This window comes from Microtus oregoni, unplaced genomic scaffold, assembly GCF_018167655.1.
Source record: "Microtus oregoni isolate MIOR12 unplaced genomic scaffold, Mior012 000048F_ref0000485, whole genome shotgun sequence".
In the NCBI taxonomy this organism is placed as follows: Eukaryota; Metazoa; Chordata; class Mammalia; order Rodentia; family Cricetidae; genus Microtus; species Microtus oregoni.
This window is the reverse complement of record NW_024543222.1, coordinates 2,367,935-2,389,142: the sequence shown is the minus strand read 5'-3', so window position 1 is coordinate 2,389,142 and position 21,208 is coordinate 2,367,935. Positions and strand designations below refer to the sequence as shown.

Here is a 21,208-nt window from a genome sequence, read left to right as displayed (position 1 = left end):
TCTGTACTTTTGAGAAACACAAAGGATGCATGTTCTCAGCAGTCCAGAATTAAACTGAAGTCAACAAAATGCTGAATAGAAAAGGCAGAAGTCACTGTGTGAGCCACGTCTGCCGTCAGACCTTTCTAAGGGATGTGGGTTTTCAGGATGGGAAATACACAACAGGCATTTGAAGCTGACTTCGGAGAGTAAGCGGATCCGGCGATCCGAAGGCTTAGAATATAGCAGAAAGAAGAAAGTGTACGGAGCTCGCGGGACCCTGAAGGGAAACGAGAGCAGGGAGTCTGTTGTGTCCCTTTCATCCGCAAACATTTCAAAGCATGACACTGGCGGCAGCAAAACCGCCTCGCGAAGGTACCAGAGCGTTGTCTCTTCTTCCAGGCGGGGACACACAGACAGGGAATGGCCTCTTACAGCACCAACAACTTTCAGAAGCATCACTGATTTTCCAGAGCAGCAAGGGGTGGGGGGCGGTGGAGAGGAACTAGCTCCTTCCACGACCTTTCCATAAAAACGGAGAAAAATCGGTGCTTTCAAAATCTTCTGGTGGCTTGAACTGAAACTTAAAAGGGGACTCTTCACCGGACCTAGCCCACCACGGATTATTATGTATACCGAGGAGGAGCCAAAGAATGGAGGACCGCGGCGGGCTACCGAGAGCCAAGAAGGAAATGCGGGGTGTGTAGTAGCGGGAGCCCAGGGCCTCCGGGTGGGTAGACAGTGTGCACGGCAGGGTGGGGTGTGGGAGCTGCAAGGAAAGCAGGTCTCCCCCGGGGGTTGTTTCGCAGCCGGGATTGTTTGGCTCGCAGCGGGGCGCTCCCCGGGGAGTCGCTGAGCAAAGGAGGGGGGCCGGAGGCAGCTGCCAGGAGCGCGCAGTGGGCTTCTAGGCCGCGGCCCGCGCACGTACGAGTGTGCACCGTGGGGAGGTTGCAGGGCGTGTGCACGGCACGGGCAGGACGCGCGCCGGTGCGTGCGCCAGGTTCAGGGCGCCCCTGCACAGAGGGCCAGCGCCGCCGGGCGAAAACGCCGCGCAGAGCCGGGACGCCGCGGGCGCAGACCCGGAGAACCCGGCGGCCGCGTAGCAGCACAGAGTTTGCGTCCCTTTAGTGGGCACGCTAACGCGCTCGGAGCCACAGAGCCCAGAGGCGAGGGGGCAAAAGAGCACAGGACGCACTCCGCCAGGCTTTCCGCGCTGACCGCGAACGAGAGCCAGCTCCGGGGAGAGGCGCGCGTCCGAGGCGCGCGAAGAACGCGCAGCTCGCACTCCCGCGCGCTCCCCGCTCGGTCTGGGCAACCACAGCGCGGGCGGGTATTAAGGGAGCAGGAGGAGGCGTGGCCTTGTTGGGACGAACCAATGGGCTCTGGCGTGGTGCCTGGAGGCGGAGCTCATGATCCGGGAGCTGATTGGCCAGATCGCCCTCCGGTATGCAGATACGGTGGGAGTCACGTGCCAGGGGCCGGTACGACTTCCTGTTGGAGGCCCACGCGGGGCGGGGCCGGGGCCGCGAGCGCCGCGTCTGGCTGGAGCGGGGGGAGGGGGGTTCTTGTCAGTTAGAGCAACAAGATGGCCGCGGTGGCAGCTCCGCACCTCAGCGCGACGGCCCCGGGAGCCGCAGCCGCCGTCGCCGACCGCGTCGCTGCGCAGCCCTGAGAGCCGCCCGGCCGCCCCGGCCGTCCCCGTGACAGGCCGTCCCCGCGCCGTCGCGCTCCCGCGGCCGCCGCCGCGGGCCCGCCCGAGCCGGAGCCCGAGGCGGAGGGAGCGGAGCGGCCCCGCGCTCAGCCGCCCGCCGCCGTTGCCGCCTCCTACCCGGACTGCGTCCGAGACCGAGGAACGGGGCGCGTCGCGGCGTCGCGGGCACTGGACCTGGACCTGCCGGGACGTGCCGCCGCCCACCCGCCGCCCGCGCCGGGTCTCGATCCCGCGGCGTCGGCACTGAGCGGGCCCCCACCGCCGGAACGCCTCCGAGGGCCCCGGGCGGCCGAGAGCGACTTCGCCACCGCCAGGCCCGCGCCGCCGGAGCCCCGCGGAGCCGCCGCCGGGGACGGAGCCCAGGTGAGCGCGCCGCCGCCGCTGCGCCCGGAGGTCTTCGGGGCCCTTTGTTCGGCCGAGCCGGAGCGCGGCGGCCCCGAGCGACCCGCGTGCGACGCCGGCCGGGGCTGACGGGCGGGAGGAGAGGCGCGGGCAGCGAGCGCCGGGCCGGGCGTGCAGCACCGGGCTTGGGGGACCCTGGGGTCGGACGCTGAGCTGTGCCCCCGCGCTCTCTCTCTTCCTCTTAAACTAATGCAGTGGATGAGATTCGGTCTCCCTGCACGGTCGTCTGCAGACCGTGTGTTTCCAAAGGGTGGCATACACCGATCCGCAGTGTGGCGTTGTTTAGCGAGCCGTACGCGACCCCGAGGGCCCCCTGCAGTTGTGAAATGAGGTGGATTTCTATGTAACGGTGTTGCAAACGGACACTGCGGAGTGCTGCGTGCGAGGAAGACCCGCCGCCGCCGCCACTGCAGCCGCCCCGGCCCCGTTAGCATAACTAAAGCCGAGCGCCCAGACGCCGCCTCTGCTTTTAGGGATGCTTGGTCCGCGCCTTCACCAAGTAGGTGAGATGTAGCGAAATGGCATCCGTAGCGGTTAAAACCTGCAGATGTGGACGTCAAGCGGTCCCCCACCCCACCCCCCTGTGCGTTGGCCGGGCCAGGAGACGGTTGGCGCGCGCGCGGCGCGTAGCTGGAGGAATCCTGATGAAGGATGGTGCTGGGATGCTGTGCGGGAGCCCTGGGAGGAGGAGCCGGCGGGGCTCTGCTGCACCTATGGCGTTCCGAGACATCTGACAGTGCTGATGCCTCCGTACGTAATTAGTTGAGTTGGCTCCAACCTTTGCCTTCGCCAGATGAAACCTCCATTTGAGTGGTCTGCTCGTTGGCTTCTGGGTATGAAGAGCAGATTCAAAACTCAAAATGGTGCACCGTTGATGGCCAGCTTGGGCATCATGAAGGAGTTACACGTCGGAATCTCCTGGCTGGTTTGGGCCATTGTGTTGCCCAGCTTCTGGGTGGTGGTTGTTGTTTTGTGGGTATCTAGTGTGCACATTAACCGGCTTGAACCAATTACAGTCAGTCCACTCATGACCACATTGCTGAATGGCACGGTGTTATTCTATGCAGTTTCCTGTCTTTGGACTGGAATGACTATATGAATGAATTGAGACCTTCAGAACGTGACTCGAGTGACTTTAGAGGACAGTTTGAACTGTGTGGGGTGCTGACAGTTGTATTCCTGGATTGCAGGCTTTCTTCCCTACGAAATGAGAGACTGAGTTAGATAGGACAACCCAAGCCAGTTGAACTTGTCTGTCAGAGGGCACCTTGAAGAAAATTACATTTTTCCAGAACAGAAGAGGTGAGCCTTGCTTTTGACATTTTAGTGTGGCACCTACTAAGATTTTTTTTTAAAGGAAATTTATGCACAGTGAGGCTTTTAAAATGCAGGGTTCTGTTACATTGACTGAATTGATTTTATTGTTCACAGGAGGTCAGTAGTTGGGACTTTGTTTACCCATACTGAAAAGATTTTTTTTTCTTCTGCCGAAATATTTCAACATTTGCATTCTCATAAGGTTCTTAAGAGTCAGCCGAGCGATAGTGGCACACACCTTTAATACCAGCACTAGGGAGGCAGAGGCAAGTGGATCTCTGTGAATTTGAGGCCAGCCTGGTCTACACAGTTTCAAGACAGCCAGGGCTACATAAAGAACCCTGTCTCAACCCCTTTCTCAAAAGATTCTTAGAGACTATTTTTATTTCATATTTTGAATAATGAGAAATTAATAGTTCAGGAAGTAATAGTTGAATGTATGCATCCTACACTTGTGATATAATCATATAGATCTGATTTTTATACTATAGATTTAAATCATGCCCCTTGTCCAAAGCAACCTGTCACTGACCTCCCTCGTGCTAGTATGGTGTAATGTTAAAGCTTTGACCCTGAGATTGGCAAAGGATTCCACTTGGGATTCTGTTGTTTAAATGTTTTGGTGGTTGTTGGGACTCTTATAAATGCTGTTCCTCCTCTTGATGTTTAGTGTTGGGTTGTCACAAGTGGCAGATAAACTTTAATAAAGGATTGTTTTGTGGCAGGATAATATTTATGCTTAATTAATTGACTTGGCATTTTGGAGTACTGGTTATGCAGGAGTAAGAGGCATTGTTTCATTTGACGTCATTGGCTAAAAAGCAGCCAAGCCATTTGGAGACTACTTGAAACTTTAAAAGACAGTATTCCTCATTGCTGCCACTTTTTTGTTAAGCAGTGTCCTTTACTGAGATAATTGTGTGCTTTCTCAGATACTATTACCCAGAACTAAGCCCAGGAGGAAGTCAGGAGTGGGATGAGAGACTTTTTCTTCATTGAAGGAAGCTTTGTGTGAAAGATAAAATTTCTGCAAGAATTGAGTGTATTACCCCACCTGTTCATATCCACGAGTTGGGGAGAAGGGGGTCCTGCCTGTGAAATTATTCTTGCTGGACCCAAGATGACATGGGGGAGGGTGAGAGTAGTAAAACTGCTTTTTTGTGATTTGATTTGACTTGTTACTTGTCTTTGGCTCCATTACAACCTAATATGTTGAGGCTGAAGAGCTGTTTTGTAGACTGCCACCTTCTCCAGTGTGAATTTGATCCCTGGAGGGAGGGGTGTCTGAGCACACGAAGACTGTTTACAACTCAGTCTGGCTTACTGTGCAAAGGTGATACTTGAGTAGGTAGATGTTATAGGAAAGGAAATCAGTTGTAAGGCTAAGACTGTTAGATTTACAAATAGCGTCTGAGACAGTGGTGATTTGGGGTTGAAGCTAGCAGAGAAAACTTGGTTTGAGGAAAGCATGAAAAGGAGGTGGCGAGGGGAGGCTGGATTTACAGCAGTCCTCGGAGCAGGAGAGATGTGGGTGGAGAGAGTAAGAGGCAGAGCCCCCAGCAGGCAGGGCTTGGAAGGCTCTAAATGAGCTAAGCCAGGTGACTGGTTTTGTCCAGTTGTGTTTGGTTTCCTTTGACTGAAATTACTTTGAGACAGTCAGACTTTTACTTCTTATTCAGGCTTTCTTTCAGCAGGCCTTGCTGTGTGTGTAGGTGAGCAGGAGGGAAGTCTCTTGAGAGATGATTAGCAGGTGATGAAGCCTCTGTCAGGATAAGTGGCTTCAGTGAAGGGGACTTAACAATACTTAACATCTTAATCACCTTGTTTGAAGACATCATAGCTTTGAGAGGAGAGTGGAGCGTCATCTGTGAACTAGTCAATATTTGGGGGTAGATTTTTTTTTTTTTTTACAGATTTACTTTTTTTAAGCCAGTTTGATTATGCAAATTTCATTTTTACAAATTGACTTTTAAATACTTGTTGTGAGGAGAGTGTTTCTTATAAAATAATATACCTTTTAAAAATAGACTTTAACACATAAATGTGTTCCTGTTGATAAATTGTCAGGTTATACACAGTTTTTCAAAAACATAATTATTTAAAAATACGAAGATTACTTGTCAGAAATGATTGTGTAGCTTTGCGGAGAATGCATGTAAGTGATGTGGGACAGAGAAATGGAGCATGTTTGGTTTATTTTTCACCCTCCACTTTGCTATAGCATGGTTTTACATGTTCAGGGTGCTGTGTAACTCCGTATACTTTGTGCCATTTTTGGAATTGCGCTAAAGTGACTTCTTGGCCTCAGATGCTTCCAGAGACTGAAGAATCTATGCAGAGATGGAGAGCTGTTTGCTAATTTAAGAATGCATTCCTCCCATGTAGCCCTCAAAACACTACAGAGCTGTGTGCAGAGCTAGACAATCTGGGCACCCAGCCATGAAACATCCCTGAGGCAGCTCAGCCAGTGTGCACACTCTCCTGAGCCTGCCTTCCACAGCTGCACACCACAACAGCAGGAGGAGCCTTGTGAAAGCAGCCTTCCTGCTCATGAAAATCCTGCGACTCTTGGAGTTCCAGCTATGATACAGTTGTGATTAAGAGTGGACAAAAGTGTGAATTCTGAAGTCAAGTCCTCTTGCAGGCCAATGAATTCAAATACTTTCTCTAGGAATTAGAATGTGGAGTTGTCACCACTCCCTTCCCTTTTCCTATTTGTTGCAACACATCTTTCCTATTATAAACACTTGAGCTCACCTGGCCATGTATAGTCTTAAGACTGAGGAGTTCTTTGGGAGATGAGTTCCCCAGAATACAGGCTAGGTTGGTCTGATGGGCTTTGCTTTCCATTTGCCTCTTCATAAACCTTTCTGCCACAACAATTTTTTTTTTAAATTAGCAGTTCATTGCCATTGAAGCTGATAGCATTCTTTGTAGCCATCATCTTTTTGTATATTAAATAATCCTCCAGGAGCCTTCAAACGCCTAAACAGATGCCTCATTTCTCAATCTGAAGACCTTCTCTGTCTTCCTTCTTTAGACCTTCTGGTAGAGAATATTCTTTGTACAGTCATGCTTCCTGCCTCAGAAGGGTTGAGCTGTGGACCTCCAGTATCAAAGCATCAAGTCAGATTATTCTAAAAAGCCAGGAAACTTTCACAGCAAAAATTACTTGGTTGTCTTGAGCCTGTATTGTGTACTGTTTATTCCCAAAGATCATTTCTTTTTAATTACTCTTTGAACTAAGTAGGAGAATCCAAGTTAAAATAGCAAGCTTGAATTAAGGTAGATCTGTAAGTGGGAGCTGCTGACCAACTCAGGCCCCATGGATTGCCTTCCTTTTTTTTTGGTTTTTCGAGACTAGCTCTGTAGACCAGGCTGGTCTCGAACTCACAGAGATCTGCCTGCCTCTGCCTCCCGAGTGCTGGGATTAAAGGCGTGCGCCACCATCGCCAGGTTTATGGATTGCCTTCTTGCTGAGACGAGATTAACAGAAGAGTTGTTCAGGAGCTGTGGAAGAGGAGTGCAGGAGTATTCCTTGGGTCGTGTGCTGTTTTCTCACAGTCTATATGAAATAGGAAATACTGGGAATGAGGAAGAGTGCAAGGAATAGTCTTCATAAGCTTTGTTCTCAATGAAGGAGGCTGTAGACTGATACTTGGAGCAAAGTTTCTTCTGTCAGGGAATATCTTGAGGAAAGAAATTGGTGGTTCTATAGGCCCTAGTGCCAGAGTCATTGAGAACAGTTTTGATATAGGGGAGGTGGTCAGTATTCTGTCAGTCAGATCTCCATTTAAGCAAAGTCTTCAAAAATGCTTAACAAACATTCAATGTGACTCCATATCAAGATCATATTATTAATACTTGACAATACTCCTTTAAGGTAGTTGCATTTATTGCTCCCATTTCACAGGTGAACAGATGGAAGAACAGAGGAGGAAGGGATTTCCACAATAACCTACAGTTTGTAGGAGATGACAGAATTCAAATTCATACAGAAATAGGGTGGCTTTGAAAACAGTTTCTTAGTCTCTATTCTTTGCACCTTGTTTCACCCCTCCTGCTGCTGATATTGGCAGCATGCTTTCCGAGCATTTTCTTCATGTTAGCTAATAAGTATGGGTGTTCCGGTCATGTCTAGATGTGAAGAATCTTAGCTGGTTTAGAATGAGTTGCTGGCTGTCATCAGCCTTGGTAGGTACCTCAGGTCCTCTAATGCCAGGGCTTCTGCTTGTTCCCCTCTGCTGCCTCTGTGTACACAGCTACAGTGAAAGAAGGCTCTTCTCCTGGACTTCCTAGAGTTGACCTGCTGGGGATGGTCTACAAAAAGAGAGCAGTCAAGAAAGGTTTGGAGGAAACCACACACCCATACAGGATTTTGGCCAAAATCTATGGTTGGAGTATAACATAGTTATACACTTACCATATCCTCTTTGTAAGAATGAGTTTCAAAATAGATGCTTAGAGAAGTCCAGTCCAGTATTTCTCAGTTTCCCATGACCCCCAAGAACAGTTTCCCTCCAGACTAACTTGTACTTCAAGGGAACTGCCCTCGGAAATGCTGAGGGTGTGCCCATCAGTCAGAATAGAAAGTGGCTTGATGGGATGATGGTGGTGTGGACACACAAAACTTGACTTGAAAAGTCTTGGTCCTGAAAGGTGGAACTTCCTTGGATGAAAGTGATAACTCTGCAAGGAGACAATGGGCAAACCAAGTTTGGGGAACACCACAGCTGAGACATAGAGGGACTCAGAGTTCTTAATAACTTAATGAGCACTGGTCCTAGCTTTTATGTTGTTAGTGAGCTTTATGTTAGTTTTATGTTGATAATGAGGCTTGGTAGGGACAATGCTGGGTAGAACTATCATGTTTGCCTGTTTGGAAACTCTTGATGGCTGTTGGGGAACTTGACGTGACCAGCGGTGGGTGGGGAGCGTCCCCTGAACAGATGCAGTGTTCACATTATGGCCAGAATGACTGGCTCTGTGAGACAAGTAGCCTGGGTGACATAATGATGGGGTGGAAGTGAAAGATATTAAGACTTTGGAGGACAAAAGAAGTGAGGCCTTTGGCGTCCTGCTCTTTGTAGGGTGCCTGGAAGGCTTACAATTAAGTCCCCAAGAAGCCATATCAGTGCATCCTTGTTTGATATAGTTGGGGCAAGAGAGCTTACTGTGTGTGTGAGGTTCTGTCCTGGAGTAGAAATTTGGGATCACAGCAAACCCAGACATGCATTGGGCCATGTGAGAATGGGATTCTGCTATTATGGTGAGTGCTATCAGTGGAAGCAAGTTTTCTGAGTTTCTTAGCATAAGAAATTAACTGACAACTTACATAGCGTCCCAAGATTCTTTAAACTTTATGACATGTAATATTGACCAAAAGGAAGAAAAGGGAAATATTTTCAAAGTTGCAAAGAAGCAAGATTGGGTTGTCACATAAATGTTACAGTATAGCTATATTAGTAGTTTTGTTGGGTGTTTTTATAGATTACAGTATTCTATTAGACAAACATAACTTCCATAAACTTAAGGAACAGTAGATTCTTGTTTAACAGAGACAAAAGATTTAAAAACAAACAAAAAATTTTTCCTTTTTTACTCCTTTAGAATAGAATGAAGAAACTTTTTATTTGCTGTTTTTGAGACAAGGTCTTACTGTGTAACTCAGGCTAGCCTTGAACTCACTATTGTTCAACCTCCTGAGTGCTGGGATTCTAAGTGTACCTGCCACATTCTACCTGAAAAAACTTTAAAACAGGTGACATTGGTTGTCTTTTACACAGTCAGGTAAGGAGAATCTTAGCTGTCACTGTACTTAACATCTGTTAAGTCTTTAGTTAACTGGTTGCACATTAGTGCAAAAGTCTTCATTATGCTAATTATTTCTTTATTAGGCTTGAGTTACTTGTTAATAAGAATAACCTATTCATCTTTTTAATCCCTATAATCTCTATGGTATTTTGTAAATATTAAGGTAAATTTTTCCAGGGGTTGAAGAGATGACTCAACAGTTAAGAACACTGGTTGCTCTTGCAAAGGAACAAAGTTCTGTTTCCAGCACTTATAGAGGATAGCCTCCAGGAACTCCAGCTTCAGGGGATCTGATGCCCTCTTCTGGCCTCCACAGCCGCTTGTACACATGTGGCATATGCTCACACAGACACATTAATAATAATAAAAATAAATCTGTAAAACTATACTTTCAGGGATTATTGCTATAGTTGGTGATTAGAAAAGTTTCTCTGTTAGAGTACTAATAAATAAATATTTTCAATTCTGAGTCAAGTATTTCTTCAGAGATGCTGCTTCCACAAACAATCATGAGGGAAAGAGGGGAGTTGATAATTGAATACTTCTGGTTTTCAACTAGTCAGCCTAGTTGCAAGGAGCACTAGAAGGGTGGCGAGTCTATCTTGGTGGACATCATGGAGACTCTTGCATCATTTTTCTGTGTGGGTACCTGAAGGAATGGGTAGTTCTTTTTCCCTTAGGCCCTGGCACTGCCAGCAAATGTCCCCAAATAAAATTGAGAAAGAACAGCACATGGTATTTCTCATAGACGTTAAAGTTTTAGGGTTAATAAATGGTAGCGGTTGCATCTGTTGTGTCAACACATCGGACCACTGTCTTTAGATACAAGCCTATGGGAACCATGAACACATTCTAAGGAAGGGCTCACCCTGGTTCGCATATGGATTATGTTATTGTTCACTCACTCAGAGGATCTTTAAAGGATGTTGTCAAAATTCATTTCTTGACTTTTGAACTTTTTGGTTTTTCGAGACAAGGTTTCTCTGTAACTTTGGAGCCTGTCCTGGAACTAGCTCTTGTAGACCAGGCTAGCTCAAACTCAAAGAGATTCATCTACCTCTGCCTCTCCGAGTGCTGGGATTAAAGGTGAGAGGTATGTACCTCCACCGCCTGGCTTGAAATCACTTTTTATTGACTTGTAGGTACTTATCAAAAAATTTACATGTATTTGTTCAGTCAATTCATGTTTGTGGTTCTGAGAACCCAACTGAGAGTCTCATGCATGCCCAACAAGGGCCTTCTCACTGAGCTATGCTTCCAGTCCCTAGATATAGTTATTTAAATAACCCCCATATGCCTCTTTAGTCTTGGATGGCACAATTTTGATTTGCTAAATCCCAATGCAGAATAATTTTTATCTTCTAACTTGTGATTTTTCTAAGTGAATTTTACGTTAGTATAAGACACATCAGTTTCTGAATTTAACCTTTAGATGTGCTCAAAATTTTCATTGGTTTTTCTTGCACAGCTTATTATCCCCACTGCCTTTCCTGTTTGCTGTCCTGAAGTTCTATACATCAGAGGTAGAGGACAGCCTGGATGTGGGATGAGTACAGTCTGTCAAGCCAAAGTCTGTAGCCAGTGAGAAGCTGCAGATGTCACAGTAGCACCAGCTCAGGAGTGCTGGTCAGTGCCAAGTTCAAGAGGCCAGACCTCTGCGTCTTCAGTTCTCCATGGCCCCTCCGCTACCTCATTCAGACTGGATGACTCTAACTTCTAGGGGATCTTTGATGCCCCATACTTGATCTCAGGTGTCTGGCCTATTCATAAAAGATTTCTTAACCATTGGTACATGTGTCACTAATAAGGCTGCAAGTTGACAGCTCCAGTCAGTGTCATTTGGGACTCTAAATGAAACGACTTTGATGCGTGTAGAAAGAACAGTACTCATGTGAAAGCCCTGGTGTAAATGTTCCTTTCCCTAGATTCCTGACTGTGGCATCAGGATGACTCAGGCAGGAGGGTGCCAGTCTCAGTATATAGAGCTCGTAGGCTATTTTTATTCTGCCACAGCAGCAAGTTTTTCTTAGAGCATTATTTGAAAATTAATACTACTGAAAATTTTAAGTCCGTTCAAGGATTCTAGTTTTAATACAAGTGGTGAAGGGGGGGGCACATTTCTGTGAAGGAGGAGGTAGAATCTGTGTCACCTTGAAACTGAAATGCTTTAGTTAATGGATTCAGTGCAAAGGAAGCTGAACCTTTGATATACAAGAGCCACATGTGAATGGGAGACGCCTGCCTTTCTTCTGTCTAATTCAACCACTTCCTATTCAATCTCAAACCTCAGTGGGAAAGCAATTTCCCTCACTTGACCCATTTTTCTTCAGCAACGAATCTTTCTTTCAGTCCTTTAACATGAAAGTTCACAGGAATGGAGTTTTATAAGCCTCATAGTCTTGCTGGGTCAGGAGAATCAAACATCTGACTTTGGGACTAGCATGTTCTCTTTTGTTTCTTTATTTGGCTGGGCTTTACATTTTTGGTTTGCTACTTTGATTTTCAGGAGAGACACATGTTAAGTAATTGAAATTGTCATTGTCAGAACGGCAGGAAGAGCACAGGAGCCCAGGAGCTCCCTACCAGCCTGGGCAGAGTAAGAGTTTTTTATTTTTGAGACAATGTCTCATTGTGCATCCCTGGCTGGCCTTGATCTCACATAGATCTGCCCATCTCTGCCTCCCAAGTGCTGGGATTAAAGGCATACTCCATGCCTAGGAAAAAAAAAAAAAGAAAAGAAACCATTATAAGCATAAGTTAGTAGTAAAATACCCCACTTTAAAATAGAAGAAATTTTAGCAAGCATTTCATCAGAGAAGATGCCCAGATGGCTGACATACACTAAGATACTCAGTCTCATTAGACTTTGGGGAAATAATTGAAATTACAGTGAGGCACCAGTTCACACCTATTAGAATGGCTGTCACCAGAAGACAGTAATGGAGGGATGGAGATGGTCCAGTTGACTGTCCACTGATAAGTATACAAAGAAGTGTGGTGTGTACTTAGGAATACTACTCAGGAATTAGAAATGGAACTGAGATGGTGGTACACGCCTTTAATCCCAGCACTCAGAAGGCAGAGGCAGGCAGATCTCTGTGAGTTTGAGGCCAGCCTGGTTTAAAAGAGCTAGTTCCAGGACAGGCTCCAAAGCTACAGGGAAATCCTGTCTCTAACCCCCCCCCCCCAAAAAAAATATAAATATACCCAGTCAAGAAGCCAGAATTCATGTCTGTGATGGTTTCAGAAGGGTCAAATCTGGAGAGACTTAAAGTATGTCAGTGGTTGTCTGGGCTAGCATGAGAAGAGGCTGGCTGAAAATGGGCATAAGGGGTCTCTGGGAGATAAATGGATTATAATCACTGTGATGTCACAACTGAAAATTCACTGTAGGTCTTCAGCGAGCCAGACTGTTTTGTATCTCGGAACTTTGGTGCATACTAAAATTGGTAATGCTTTTTATTTTCTGACATTTTTGGTTTTTTTGCTAAAGATATGGGAAACTGTTTTGCTTGGGTTTTAGGTTTGCCTTAGTATTGTTGTTCTGTGTGACAAAGTCATGATGGTTCATAGGGACAGTGGTACTAATAAACAGCAGACATCAGTTCTTGCTTACCTGCTGTGTTTCAAATTGAAAAACCAAAAAGTGGCGTGACTTACGAAGGCCAGACAGTCTTGGACTCAATCCCAAGTCTTGGGGAAACTAGTTCTGTGCCTTTTGGCACAGACAAATGTCAAAAGAAAATTTGTAAAGCATGTTAGTTGACAAACATTGTTTAAATGATGGTCTTTTTGCCAGTACCCAAAGAAAAGTAAATGAATCAGGATTTCAAAGCTTACGTTTTGGCAAAATGTAAATACAAGCCTAAGGAAGATGAGCAGATTCTTCCAGTGGCTGATAGTGGTGCAGTGGAAACAGTTGCAGGCACTGAGGTGCTGAAATAATCATGCCTATTTTAAAGATGGAAACCTTCTGTCCCTTTCCCCTCATGAGGTTTTCTTTTTGTTTAGTGTGTGTGTATGTGCATATATGTATATATGTGTGTGTGTGTGTGTGTATGATTTTTCTTCCTAAGTTCAGTCTGTATGTTTAAAATATGCTAGTCAGTAAATTTTGATAAGTATTCACTTGTAAAATCATCTTCACAATCAGGGTAATAACTATTGAAGTGAAATTTTGAATTATATGGGGGAAAGGAAGAAGCAATGTTTTAAATGTTGGGCCTCCCTGAAATTACAGTGGCAGGGGTTTTATAATTTTTTAAAAAATGCTTCAAGATCCCCGGCGGTGGCAGTAGGCAGCAGAAATGCTGTAGGTGGTAGCAGGCCATGTGGTGGCAGACAGCGGGCCTTGAGAGCGGCCAGTCCCAGGCAGAGACGGCTGCTGGTCCCCAAGCAGTGGCTAGTCCCAGGCAGGGAGACACATGGTGAGCAGGCAGGAGACAGAGACGTGGATAGACATGACATGCAGAGTGAGGTTGAATATTTTTTAGGGGGTTATGAAGGGGGAAGGGAAAAGGGGGGGACAGAAAGAGGAGGAGGAGAAAGAGACAGAGAAGGGGGAAGCAGAGAAGTGGGGAGAGAGGCAGAAGCGAAGCTGCCTCTCCAAGAGGAAGATGGAAAAGAGAGCGAGCTTAGGCAGGAAGCTGAAGATCAGCCTGCCTCAGTGGATGGGGGAGGGAGTGGGTGTGGCTTGTCTCTTAAAGAGACAGAAAACCATAGCAAGGGGGACTAGGGAAGCCTAGTCTCTTGAGGAACAGACCTGATAGAATGCATGATTGATACACAGTATAAAGGAGGGTTTACTAAAATCCCTATGAATATTAGGGGCTGGGCAATTCAGCTGTGGCCGTCTGTACACTGGAGAAGATGAGAACCTAGTAGCTCCACAGTTTTTATGATAGATGCCTCATTAGTGTCCCAATTGGTGTTTAAGATCTTCATTCCACGCTAGAAATCAGAGAGGCTGGAGTCTGTGAAAGATAGTACTAGCTGCAGAGCAAGAGCACGCAACCCAGCAAGCAGTTCAGTCAGGCAAGCAAACACACTGATTTCCCCTGGACCTTTGTGCCAAGCATCTTCAGTCTGGAAGAGGGTCTCTTCTCCTCAGCCAGTTCTTACAGAAATGCCCTCACAGACCCACCCCAATGGGGCCTGTCTCTTAGTTGATTGCAGGTCCTGTCAGGTGGACATGGTCAGTCATCTCAGCAGTCTTGTGATCCTTTCTTCCTTATATTTCATAGCTGAAATATGTAGCTGTCATTAAAATCTTTCATTCTTCTAAGAAAGTAATAACCTCAAATATTATTTTATCTTTTTTGAGTAAAATCTGTTTTTCTATGTTTCTGAGACAGGATCTTGTATAGTTCAGGCTGGCCTGTAACTCACTATGTAGTCCAAGTTGACTGTAAATTCATACATATACCCTCAGCCTACTAAATGCTAAATAACTGGCATGTACCACCATGCCCAACTGAAATTTTGTGTGTGTGTGTGTGGTTTTTCGAGACAGAGTTTCTCTGTAGCTTTGAAACCTGTCCTGGAACTAGCTCTTGTAGACCAGGCTGGCCTCGAATTCAGAGAGATCCGCCTGCCTGCGAAATGATCTTTTGAAAATATAAAGCTGTGCTGCAGAGATGGCTCAACGGTTGAGCACTGGCTGCTCTTTCAGAGGACCCGGGTTCAGTTCCCAGCACCCACATGGCAGCTCACAACTGCCTGTAGCTCCAGCTCCCCGGAAGCTGACACCTTTACACCAATGCACATAAAATAAAGTTAAAATAAATTAGAAAAAAAAAAGAAAATATAAAGCCATATGTGGTGGCTCACCCCTATAATCCCAAAATTTGGAAGACTGAGGTCAAAGGATTGCCATAGGTTTGAGGCCAGCTTGGGCTGTACAGGAAAGGAGAGAGGGGAGAGGACAGATATGAGAATATATAAAGCATTGTGGTTATGAGACTTTGGGGCTTTGTACACAAGGAAAATTTCAACAAAAATGGGAGCTAGTCATATCTTTTGTTTTTATTTTTTTATTATTATTATTATTTTTTTTGGTCACTATGTTGTTCTGGCTGTCCTACTGTGTAGACCAGGCTGCCCTTGAATTCATAGAGATCGTTCTGCCTTTCCAGCGCCCAGGATCAAAGGCCACGCCTCGTGGCTAGCGTTTCTTTAGCCTTGGCCCATAAGACCTGTGAATAGAAACCGCATTCTTACCATTTCTTTGTAAAATAGAGTATACTGTCATACAAAGAGAGGGGAAGGGTGGGGGAATAGTAGATTAGTTACCTTCCTTTTGCTGGGACAACAGGCCTAACAGAAGCACCTGGAAGAGAGAAAGTTATTTTGCCTCAGTCTTTTGAGGGAACAATCTATCATAGAGAAGAAGGCTTGGTGGTGGGAACTTGAGGCTGCTGGTCACATTACATCCTCATCAGTCAGAATGCTGGTGTTCAGCAGCCGGCTTCCTCTTTCCTGAGTCCAGGACCACATCCCATGGGATGTTACACACACTTCTTCCTCAGTTAAACTTCCCTGAAAACACCCTACATTCATCCCAGGACTTTGTCTCCCAGGTGATTTTTAGATAGCATCTTTCAACATAGTCCTTTAATTTAGAATAGTTACGAACGCTTCACCTTATCTTTCTCATCAGCTGATAACCAATTTCTGGCAACCACTGTCAAGTACAGTCTTGAGTGTTACTCCTGGGTTGTATTCCTAGATCTGTCACTTGTGTGGTAACCCAGAGATTAATCTGGGTGCCTTTTGCTATCTCAACTGGAGAAGATGCTTAGTGATGTACCCTGTGCGGTGTGCACGTGCTTGCCACACAGAGCAAAGATACATCAGGACTTTCTCACAGTCACACCTCTGCTCTGTAATTACCTTCTCTCTGTGTGTATTACTGTAGTTTCAAAGAAGTAACTCAAGTCTACAGAGTGGTACTGTTTTATGAGCATGGCCATAGTAATTGACTAGCATAAGGTGGGAAAGGAAGTTTCTTTACCCTGAAAACACAAATGCTGGAATATAAAATTATTCTTTATTTGGGATGGAAATTGTAGCCTTGGTAAGACTATTAGGATATGTTCTGCAACATTAGAACATAATGTTTCAGTTTCTCTTCTTGTATTTCACAAAGAGAACCCAGAGAGGGTTTGAGAAATCTGCTTCCTCTCCTTAATTTCTAGGATCTTGTACTTCGATACTTCAGCAGTAAATAAGATGCCTGAAAATGCATAGTTGCTGTATGTTTATATGTATATGTGTGTGTGTGTGTGTGTACTACATGTATCTTTTTGTCTGCATATAGCTTGGTTTCTTCCATTTTAGAGATGCATGCAAAAGAAAAATAGAATGGCTTTAACATGGTGTTGACACACAGCGTATACTCGGCTTGTCCAGTAACAAAATGTTTCAATATCTTTCTTGGGGCACCTTAACTTTTTTAAAAAAATATTTATTTATTTATTCATTTATTCATTTATTTATTTATTTATTGTATAGACAATATTCTGTCTGTGTGTATGCCTGTAGGCCAGAAGAGGGCACCAGACCCCATCACAGATGGTTGTGAGCCATCATGTGGTTGCTGGGAATTGAACTCAGGACCTTTGGAAGAGGAAGCAATGCTCTTAATCTCTGAGCCATCTCTCCAACCCCCTAACTTTTTATTCTTTATAACAATCATATGTGCCTTTTTGCCTTTCTTAGATTATTACTCTTGTAGGCAGGATTTGTGTTTAATTAAAACTTAGCTTATTGCCTTATAGTAGGCACTTGGTAAATACTGCTTGTCTGTAGTAAGAGCTGCGGGCCTCTTCCCACAGCCCGGCTCCTGGCCGCCTCGCTAGCTTATACCCCGAAATAACAATACACAAACTGTATTCATTTAAACACTGCCTGGCCCATTTCTATTAATGTGTGTAGCACCCCAAGGTGCGCTTACTGGGAAGATTCTAGCCTATGTCCATCCTGGGTCGGAGCTTCATCGCGTCTGCTCCAGAGAGCAGAGCTATCGAGTCTGAGCTCACTTCCTCTTCCTCCCAGCATTCTAACCTATAAAATGGGCCAAGGCAGTTTCTTTATTAGTCAGTGACCTTCCTCCATCACTTGTCTAATTAAATACTGAGTACTCACGCTCTGGAACTCTGTGATGATTTACATTGGATGATATGGGACGGTGCAGTGAGCAAAAACGCCTCATTTTTTAGTTCCACTGTTCTCTTTCTAGGTCCCTAATCTCCATAGTTATAACGTTTGGGTTCATGAAAAAGCAAATCCCTGTCTCAGAATCAGAAAATAATTTTTTATGCTGGTAAAAAAAAATTAAGAAGAAAAAGCAACCCCCCCCCCTTTTTTAAAAAAAAAAAAGTGATGGTGCTGGAGATGGAACCTTGTGATGCTAGGCAAATGCTGTTACTGAGCTTAATGGGATAGGCTTGGGGTGTTGTGTTTATTTTAATTATCTTAGGGTCTCAATCCATAGCTCAGGCTTACCTCAAATTCTCAATCTTTCTGCCTGCTTCTTGAGTATTGAGACTGTAGGTATTATGCCATCACACTTGACTTTAACAAAATAAAGGAATAAGTCACAAAACAAAACAATACCACACCAATATGGAATTATTATTAATAAAGGGGTTATTTATTTAAAGGGAAAAAACTTACAGATCACTGTCCTAGACAACAGCCTCCTGCACTACCAGGAAAAGCGTCTGATAGCCATAAGCGGAATCCGAAGTAAGCAAGAGAGCTAGAGAGCTGCCACTGCTTATTTTGAAAGAGATAGATACCACACCCCAGTGGGCTGGTATCTCAAAAGCTATTGGCTGAAGCAAAAGTAGCTCCCGCATCAACAAAAGGTCTTTGTGGGACTGGAGAGCAGTTAAGAGCACTGGCTTTCCTTGCAGAGAACCTGATTTCAGTTCCCAGAACCCACATGTTGGCTCAAATCCATTTGTAACTCCAGTTTCAAAGACTCCAGCACCCTCTTCTGGCCTTTGTGTGTACCATACACACAAATGGCACACATACACACACTGCAGACACTCATATGCATAAGGTAAAAACAAACAAGCCTTTAAAAAAAGGTTATTTTATATGTATGAGTGTTTTGCCTTCATGTATGTATGTGTACCACATGTGTGCCTGATGATGCCCTTGGATTTTAGAAGAGGGTGTCTGGTCTCCTGGAACTGTAGTTAAAAATGATTGTGAATCACCATGTTGGTGTTAGGAACTGAATGTGGGTTCTCTGCAAGAGCAACAAGCCTCTTGACCACTGAGCCATCACTCCGGCCCCAAAATATTTTTGTTTATGTATGTATTATTAGCATTTTGCCTGCATTAATGTTTATGTATAACATGCTTGCCTGTTCCCTGTGGAGGCCAGAAGAGAGCATTGGGTTCTCTGGGACTGGAGTTACAGGTTGTGAGCTGCCATGTGGGTACTAGAAATTGAACCCAGGTCTTCTTGAAGGGTACCTAGTGCTCTTAACTGCTGAGTCGTCTCTGCAAACCCACCCCCTTTATTTTTAAGGTAATTTTTTAATAGGAAAGAAAGAACAAACATTTAGTTAGCATCAACAAATATTTGACTAACTTTGTGTTATCCAGGATCTTTTCAAGCAGTCGGCCACTTTTAGACTCCAGAAGCTTAATCAGAACAAGGAAAGGCATTGATAAAGTACCTCTCCCTAAGACGGAGTGTAGCTCATAGTTAAAGCACACACTCAGCACATGCAAGGCCTGATTCTGGTTTGTAGTAGCATCAAAAGACAACCAACCAACCAAACAAACCTTAAATTTCTGCTTTTCAGAATTGACTATTTGTTTGTATTTTTGTTTGTTATTGTATTTTTGGGTAAGTCATCTGAAAACTTAGAAGGAATTGGCTGTCTTACTTTATGAAACTAGTTTAGTTATGAAACAAAAAATGAAAAATTATAGCCAAAATACTTTCAATTTTTAGTTTTATTGTAAAACAGTGTATTAGTCAGGATTTCCTAGAGGAACAGAACTTATAAATTAATCTCTCTCAGAAAGAGGATTTATTAGAATGACTTATAGACGATGGTCCAGCTAATCCAACTGTGGCTGCCTACAAACTGAACGGTTCAAGAATCCAGTAGGTGGGGCTGGAGAGATGGCTCAGTGGTTAAGAGCATTGCTTGTTCTTCCAAAGGTCCTGAGTTCAAATCCCAGCAACCACATGGTGGCTCACAACCATCTGTAATGAGGTCTGGTGCCCTCTTCTGGCCTGCAGACAGAATATTGTATACATAATAAGTAAATAAATATTAAAAAAATAAAAAAGAATCCAGTAGGTCCATGAGGCAGAACATCTCAGCCGGTCTTTTTTTTTTTTTTTTTTTTTTTTTTTTTTTTTTTTTTGGTTTTTCGAGACAGGGTTTCTCTGTGGTTTTGGAGCCTGTCCTGGAACTAGCTCTTGTAGACCAGGCTGGTCTCGAACTCACAGAGATCCGCCTGCCTCTGCCTCCCAAGTGCTGGGATTAAAGGCGTGCGCCACCACCGCCCGGCTCAGCCGGTCTTCAGTAGATGCCAGAACACTGACAAACTGAGCCATTGGAGGGACAGACTTGTTAGTGAGAGCAAGTCAAGCAAGCAAAGAGAGAGAAGCTTCCTTCTTCCTTGTCCTTTATACAGGCTGCCAGCAGGTGTGACCCAGATTAAAGGTGGGTCTTCCTACCTCAAAGATCTGGATTACAAGAGGGTCTTCTCCTGGGTGTTGGTGGTGCACACCTTTAGTCCCAGCACCTGAGAGACAGAGACAGGTGGATTTTTGTGAGTTTGAAACAAGCTTGGTCTACAGAGCTAGTTTCAGGACAGCCAGAAAAAAACAAAACAAAAAGAAGGTCTTTCACTTCAAATTATTTCATTAAGGGGAAAAAAATCATTCACAGATGTGCCATTTGGGCTTTAGTTAATTCCAGATGAAGGCACGTTGACAACTAAGAATAGCCATCACAGTTAATCAGAAATGATAATTTATCAGTATTAGCCATGAGTTTGTCTCTCTCACATTCTCATTCTGCTCTCTCTGTGTGGAGTTTTAGTGTGTGTATGCTTGTGCCATGTCACCTGTGTAGAGGCCAGAGGACAGTGATATACAGTCAGGTATTAGGCATATGTTGCAAGTACTCTTATCCCCTGAGCCATCACACTGGCTCTAGTTGGTCTTGTCTTGTCTTTCTTTTTCCTTTTCTTTTGGTTTTTCAAGGCAGGGTTTCTCTGCGTAGCCCTGGCTGGCCTGCAACTTACTTACTCTGTAGACCAGACTGGCCTCAAACTCAGAGATCCACCTGCCTCTCCTCCTGAGTGCTGGGATTAAAGATGTGCGCCACCATCACCTGGCTTGGTATTTCTTTAAAATCTGATATTTAAGAGAATTTGAGAAATGTAATAGCATACTCAAACAATAGACTGGGGACATGACTTAGTGATAGAAACACTGGCCTAGCATGTGTGGTACCCCCTGGGTTCCATCCACAGCCCAAAAGAATATTAAGATGAAGAAAGGTTTGCTTTTGGACTACAAAGAACTCTACTGATGTTTTATAACAGATCAACTGAGAAAATCTCTAAGATTATCCCTGTTGCTTGCTGGAGAGAATTGCCATAAAAGCCAATTTCTTTTTGGACTTCTGCTTCTTCTGAGTTGGATAGACCAACCTTCTGCCAAAGACTGAAAAGTCCGGTGTATGATTGTCCCTGTGTTTGAAGGTGTTGGAAATTCTCAGTGTGTGTTAGAATGTAAGAGAAGCTTGCTTTAGGGATGCAGCTGTAACTCTAGTTCAAGGGATCTGACACCCTCTTCTGGCCTCCACAGGCGCTGCTTTTATGTGGTATGCAAACATACATTCAGGTTAAACACTATACGTATAAAAATAAGTCTTTTAAAAAATAACTAAGGTCTTTGAAAATAAATGCAAGCTATCAGCCAAAAGTTTAAAGATT

At 44.9% G+C, this 21,208-nt stretch overlaps 1 protein-coding gene across 6 annotated transcripts in view; it reads left to right on the top strand.

The window, feature by feature from the left end:
* Positions 1–1,516: 1,516 nt before the first annotated feature.
* Tnrc6c (trinucleotide repeat containing adaptor 6C) overlaps positions 1,517–21,208 on the top strand; it is a 117,717-nt gene continuing 98,025 nt past the window's right edge. For all 6 annotated transcript variants that reach the window (XM_041635645.1, XM_041635644.1, XM_041635643.1 and 3 more), the window contains exon 1: positions 1,517–2,053. The gene's annotated coding sequence lies outside the window, so the exon portion shown is untranslated. The remainder of the gene's footprint in view (positions 2,054–21,208) is intronic.